This window comes from Arachis hypogaea, chromosome 6 (genome assembly GCF_003086295.3).
Source record: "Arachis hypogaea cultivar Tifrunner chromosome 6, arahy.Tifrunner.gnm2.J5K5, whole genome shotgun sequence".
NCBI lineage: Eukaryota > Viridiplantae > Streptophyta > Magnoliopsida > Fabales > Fabaceae > Arachis > Arachis hypogaea.
The window spans coordinates 14,671,997-14,678,895 of record NC_092041.1 but is presented as its reverse complement, the minus strand read 5'-3'; the positions used below and the strand labels follow the sequence as shown (position 1 = coordinate 14,678,895).

General features: G+C 41.4%; 1 non-coding gene across 1 annotated transcript; it reads right to left on the bottom strand.

Annotated features, from left to right (window-relative positions):
• Nucleotides 1-953: 953 nt before the first annotated feature.
• Nucleotides 954-1,061, bottom strand: LOC112700065 (small nucleolar RNA R71). Its single transcript, XR_003152988.1, has one exon. It is a non-coding gene; the product is annotated as a small nucleolar RNA R71 (small nucleolar RNA).
• Between the last annotated feature and the right edge of the window lie 5,838 nt (nt 1,062-6,899).

The following is a 6,899-nucleotide window of genomic DNA, read 5'->3' as shown; positions in this document are numbered from 1 at the left end:
TATTATTTTTCAAAATCAAATCTTTTTTAAAATGTTTTTCAAATCATATCTTCTTAATCACATCTTTTTCAAAATAGTTTTCAATCAAATCTTTTTGATTTCTAATTTCAAAATCTTTTTCAAAAATCACTTAATTTCTTTTCCACTCTTATTTTCGAAAATCAATTTGTGTTTTTTCAAAATGTTTTTAAAATCTTTTACTTAATTTTCGAAAATTTCTCCCTCTCTTCTCACATCCTTCTATTTATGGACTAACACTATTCCTTAATGCACAATTCGAACTCCATCTTTCTTGATAAGTTCGAATTCTTCTGCTTCTGTCTTCTATTTTTCTTTTCCTCTGACACCTCAAGGAATCTCTATACTGTGACATAGAGGATTCCACAATTCCTTGTTCTCTTCTCTTTTATATGAGCAGGAGCAAAAACAAAAGCATTCTTGTTGAGGCTGACCCTGAACCTGAAAGGACCTTGAAGCGAAAACTAAGAGAAGCTAAGGCACAACTCTCTATAGAGGACCTAACAGAAATCTTCAAAGAAGAAGAACACATGGCAGCCGAAAACAACAACAATGCCAACAATGCAAGGAAGGTGCTGGGTGACTTTACTGCACCTACTCCCGACTTCTATGGGAGAAGCATCTCTATCCCTGCCATTGGAGCAAACAACTTTGAGCTTAAGCCTCAATTAGTTTCTCTAATGCAACAGAATTGCAAGTTCCATGGACTTCCATTGGAAGATCCTCATCAGTTCTTAGCTGAATTCTTGCAAATCTGTGACACTGTCAAGACTAATGGGGTTGACCCTGAGGTCTACAGACTTATGCTATTCCCTTTTGCTGTAAGAGACAGAGCTAGAATATGGTTGGACTCACAACCTAAAGAAAGCCTGAACTCTTGAGAAAAGCTAGTCAATGCCTTCTTGGCAAAGTTCTTTCCACCTCAAAAATTGAGTAAACTTAGAGTGGAAGTCCAAAACTTCAGACAGAAGGAAGGAGAATCCCTCTATGAAGCTTGGGAAAGATACAAACAATTGATCAGAAAGTGTCCCTCTGATATGCTTTCTGAATGGAGCATCATAGGTATTTTCTATGATGGTCTCTCTGAACTATCCAAGATGTCTTTGGATAGCTCTGCTGGAGGATCTCTTCATCTGAAGAAGACGCCTATAGAAGCTCAAGAGCTGATTGAAATGGTTGCAAATAACCAATTCATGTACACTTCTGAAAGGAATCCTGTGAACAATGGGACTAGTCAGAAGAAAGGAGTTCTTGAGATTGACACTCTGAATGCCATACTGGCTCAGAACAAAATATTGACTCAGCAAGTCAATATGATTTCTCAAAGTCTGTCTGGAATGCAAAATGCACCAAGCAGTACTAAGGAGGCTTCATCTGAAGAAGAAGCTTATGATCCTGAGAACCCTTCAATGGAAGAGGTGAATTACATGGGAGAACCCTATGGAAACACCTATAATCCTTCATGGAGAAATTATCCAAATCTCTCATGGAAGGATCAACAGAGACCTCAACAAGGTTTCAACAATAGTAATGGTGGAAGAAACAGGTTTAGCAATGGCAAGCCTTTTCCATCATCTTCTCAGCAACAGACAAAGAGTTCTAAGCAGAACACCTCTGACTTAGCAACCATGGTCTCTGATCTAATCAAAACCACTTAAAGTTTCATGACTAAAACAAGGTCCTCCATTAGAATTTGGAAGGACAAGTGGGACAGCTGAGCAAGAAAATTACTGAACTCCCTCATAGTACTCTTCCAAGCAATACAGAAGAAAATCCAGAAGGAGAGTGTAAGGCCATCAACATGGCCGAATTTGGAGAGGAGGAAGAGGCAGTGAACGCCACTGAGGAAGACCTCAATGGATGTCCACTGACCTCCAATGAGTTCCCCAATGAGAAACCATGGGAATCCGAGGCTCAAAAGGAGACCATAGAGATTCCATTGGACTTACTTCTGCCATTCATGAGCTCTGATGAGTATTCTTCCTCTGAAGAGGATGAGTATGTCACTGAAGAGCAAGTTGCTAAATACCTTGGAGCAATCATGAAGCTAAATGACAAGTTATTTGGAAATGAGACTTGGGAGGATGAACCCCATTTGCTCACCAAAGAACTGGATAACTTGTCTAGGCAGAAACTACGTCAAAAGAGACAGGATCCTGGGAAGTTTTCAATACCTTGTACCATAGGCACCATGACCTTCAAGAAGGCCTTGTGTGACCTAGGATCAAGTGTAAACCTCATGCCTCTCTCTGTAATAGAGAAGCTAGGGATCTTTGAGGTGCAAGCTGCAAAAATCTCACTAGAGATGGCAGACAACTCAAGAAAACAAGCTTATGGACTTGTAGAGGATGTTCTGGTAAAGGTTGAAGACCATTACATCCCTGCTGATTTCATAGTCCTAGAGACTGGGAAGTGCATGGATGAATCCATCATCCTTGGCAGACCCTTCCTAGCCACAGCAAAGGCTGTGATTGATGTTGATAGAGGAGAATTGATCATTCAAGTGAATGAAGAATCCTTGGTATTTAAGGCTCAAGGATATCCCCCTGTCATCATGGAGAGGAAGCATGAAGAGCTTCTCTCAAAACAGAGTCAAACAGAGCCCCCATAGTCAAACTCTAAGTTTGGTGTTGGGAGGCCACAACCAACTTCTAAGTTTGGTGTTGAACCCCCACATTCAAACTCTAAGTTTGGTGTTGGGAGGTTCCAACATTGCTCTGAGCATCTGTGAGGCTCCATGAGAGCCCTCTGTCAAGCTACTGACATTAAAGAAGCGCTTGTTGGGAGGCAACCCAATGTTATATTTTATCTATTTTCCTTTGTTATTTTATGTTTTCTGTAGGTTGATGATCATGAGAAGTCACAAAATCAATTGAAAAAGCAAAAATAGAATGAAAAACAGAAAGAAAAACAGCACACCCTAGAGGAAGATCCTGCTGGCGTTTAAATGCCAGTAAGGCTAGCAGATGGGCGTTTAACGCCCAGTCTGGCACCATTCTGGGCGTTTAACGCCAGAAAGGGGCACCAGACTGGCGTTAAACGCCAGAGAAGGGCAAGAACTTGGCGTTAAACGCCAGAAATGGGCACCAGCCCGGCGTTTAACGCCAGATTTGGCACAAAGGGCATTTTTGCTCGCCACATGGTGCAGAGATGACTTTTCCTTGACACCTCAGGATCTGTGGACCCCACAGGATCCCCACCTACCCCACCACTCTCTCCCTTCTTCACCCATTCACCAATCACCTCAACACCTCTTCCCCAAAAACCCTTCACCTATCAAATCCCATCTTTCTCTTCACCACTCACATCCATCCTTCATAAAACCCCACCTACCCCACCATTCAAATTTAAACCACTTTCCCTCCCAAACCCACCCTCACATAGCCAAACATCACCCTCCCCCCACTCCTATATAAACCCATCTTCACTCCTTCATTTTCACACAACCTAAACACTCTTTCTCCCCCTTTTTGGCCGAACCACAAAGCCATCTCCATCTCCTCTATTTCTTCTTCTTCTACTCTCTTCTTTCTTCTTTTGCTCGAGGACGAGCAAACCTTTTAAGTTTGGTGTGGTAAAAGCATTGCTTTTTGTTTTTCCATAACCATTTATGGCATCCAAGGCCGGAGAAACCTCTAGAAAGAGGAAAGGGAAGGCAAAAGCTTCCACCTCCGAGTCATGGGAGATGGAGAGATTCATCTCAAGGGTGCATCAAGACCACTTCTATGAAGTTGTGGCCTTGAAGAAGGTGATCCCCGAGGTCCCTTCCAAACTCAAAAAGAGTGAATATCCGGAGATCCGACATGAGATCCGAAGAAGAGGTTGGGAAGTTCTTACCAACCCCATTCAACAAGTCGGAATCTTAATGGTTCAAGAGTTCTATGCCAATGCATGGATCACCAAGAACCATGATCAAAGTGTGAACCCGGACCCAAAGAATTGGGTTACTATGGTTCGGGGGAAATACTTGGATTTTAGTCTGGAAAATGTAAGGTTGGCATTCAACTTGCCCATGATGCAAGGAGATGAACATCCTTACACTAGAAGGGTCAACTTTGATCAAAGGTTGGACCAAGTCCTCACAATCATTTGTGAAGAGGGCGCCCAATGGAAGAGAGATTCAAGAGGGAAGCCGGTTCAACTGAGAAGGCATGACCTCAAACCCGTGGCTAGAGGATGGTTAGAGTTTATCCAACGCTCAATCATTCCCACTAGCAACCGGTCCGAAGTTACTATAGACCGGGCTATCATGATTCATAGCATCATGATTAGAGAAGAAATAGAAGTTCATGAGGTTATATCCCAAGAACTCTATAAGGTGGCGGACAAGTCCTCTACCTTGGCAAGGTTAGCCTTTCCTCATCTCATTTGTCACCTCTGTTATTCAGTTGGAGTTGACATAGAGGGAGACATCCCCATTGATGAGGACAAGCCCATCACTAAGAAGAGGATGGAGCAAACAAGAGACCCATCTCATCATCAAATCCCTGAGATGCCTCAAGGGATGCACTTTCCTCCACAAAACTATTGGGAGCAACTGAACACCTCCCTAGGAGAATTGAGTTCCAACATGGGACAACTAAGGGTGGAGCACCAAGAACATTCCATCCTCCTCCATGAAATTAGAGAAGATCAAAGAATCATGAGAAAGGAGCAACTAAGACAAGGAAGAGACATTGAGGAGCTCAAGCACTCCATAGGATCTTCAAGAGGAAGAACAAGCCGCCATCACTAAGGTGGACCCGTTCTTTAATTTCCTTGTTCTTTATTTTCCTGTTTTTCGAATTTTAGTGCTTATGTTTATCTATGTTTGTGTCTTGTGATCATTAGTGTCTTAGTGTCTATGCCTTAAAGTTATGAATGTCCTATGAATCCATCACCTCTCTTAAATGAAAAATGTTCTTAATTGAAAAAGAGAAGAATTGCATGAATTTTGAATTTTATAACAGTTTAATTATTTTGATGTGGTGGCAATATTTTTGCTTTCTGAATGTATGCTTGAACAGTGCATATGTCTTTTGAATTTGTGGTTCATGAATGTTGGCTCTTGAAAGAATGATGAAAAAGGAAAAATGTTACTGAGGATCTGAAAAATCATTAAAATGATTCTTGAAGCAAGAAAAAGCAGTGAATACAAAAAAAAAGAAGAAGAAAAAGAAAAAAAAGAGAGAAAAAGAAAGAAAAAGAAAGAAATAAAGTTGTGATCCAAGGCAAAAATAGTGTGCTTAAGAACCCTGGACACCTCTAATTGGGGACTCTAGCAAAGCTGAGTCACAATCTAAAAAGGTTCACCCAATTATGTGTCTGTGGCATGTATGTATCCGGTGGTAATATTGGAAGACAGAGTGCTTTGGGCCACGGCCAAGACTCAATAAGTAGCTGTGTTCAAGAATTATCATACTTAACTAGGAGAATCAATAACACTATCTAGATTCTGAGTTCCTAAAGAAGCCAATCATTCTGAATTTCAAAAGATAGAGTGAGATGCCAAAACTATTCAGAGGCAAAAAGCTAAAAGCCCCGCTCATCTAATTAATACTGATCTTCATAGATGTTTTTGGAATTCATTGCATATTCTCTTCTTTTTATCTTAATTGATTTTCAGTTGCCTGAGGACAAGCAACAATTTAAGTTTGGTGTTGTGATGAGCGGATAATTTGTACGCTTTTTGGCATTGTTTTTAGTATGTTTTTAGTATGATCTAGTTAGTTTTTAGTATATTTTTATTAGTTTTTAGTTAAAATTCACTTTTCCGGACTTTACTATGAGTTTGTGTGTTTTTCTGTGATTTCAGGTATTTTCTGGCTGAAATTGAGGGACCTGAGCAAAAATCTGATTCAGAGGCTGAAAAGGACTGCAGATGCTGTTGGATTCTGACCTCCCTGAACTCGAAGTGGATTTTCTGGAGCTACAGAAGCCCAATTGGCGCGCTCTTAATGGCGTTGGAAAGTAGACATCCTGGGCTTTCCAGCAATATATGATAGTCCATACTTTGCCCAAGATTTGATGGCCCAAACCGGCGTTCAAAGTCACCTTCAAAATTCCCAGCGTTAAACGCCGGAACTGGCACAAGAATGGGAGTTAAACGCCCAAACTGGCACAAAAGCTGGCGTTTAACTCCAAGAAGAGTCTCTACACGAAAATGCTTCAATGCTCAGCCCAAGCACACACCAAGTGGGCCCGGAATTGGATTTTTATGTCATTTACTCATCTCTGTAAACCCTAGGCTACTAGTTCTCTATATATAGGACCTTTTACTATTGTATTTTCATCTTGGTTCTTCTGGTTCCCTCTATGGGGGCCGAAGCCAATGATCACACTATCACTTATGTATTTTCAATGGTGGAGTTTCTACACACCATAGATTAAGGTGTGGAGCTCTGCTGTACCTCGAGTATTAATGCAATTACTATTGTTCTTCTATTCAATTCTGCTTGTTCTTGTTCTAAGATATCACTTGTTCTTCAACTTGATGAATGTGATGATCCGTGACACTCATCATCATTCTCACCTATGAACGTGTGCCTGACAACCACCTCCGTTCTACCTTAGATTGGGTGGATATCTCTTGGATTCTTTAACCGGAATCTTCGTGGTATAAGCTAGAACTGATGGCAGCATTCAAGAGAATCCGGAAGGTCTAAACCTTGTCTGTGGTATTCTGCGTAGGATTCAATGATTGAATGACTGTGACGAGCTTCAAACTCCTGAGGGCGGGGCGTTAGTGACAGACGCAAAAGAATCACTAGATTCTATTCCGGCCTGATTGAGAACCGACAGATGGATAGCCGTGCCGTGACAGGGTGCGTTGAACATTTCCACTGAGAGGATGGGAGGTAGCCACTGACAACGGTGAAACTCTTGCATACAGCTTGCCATGG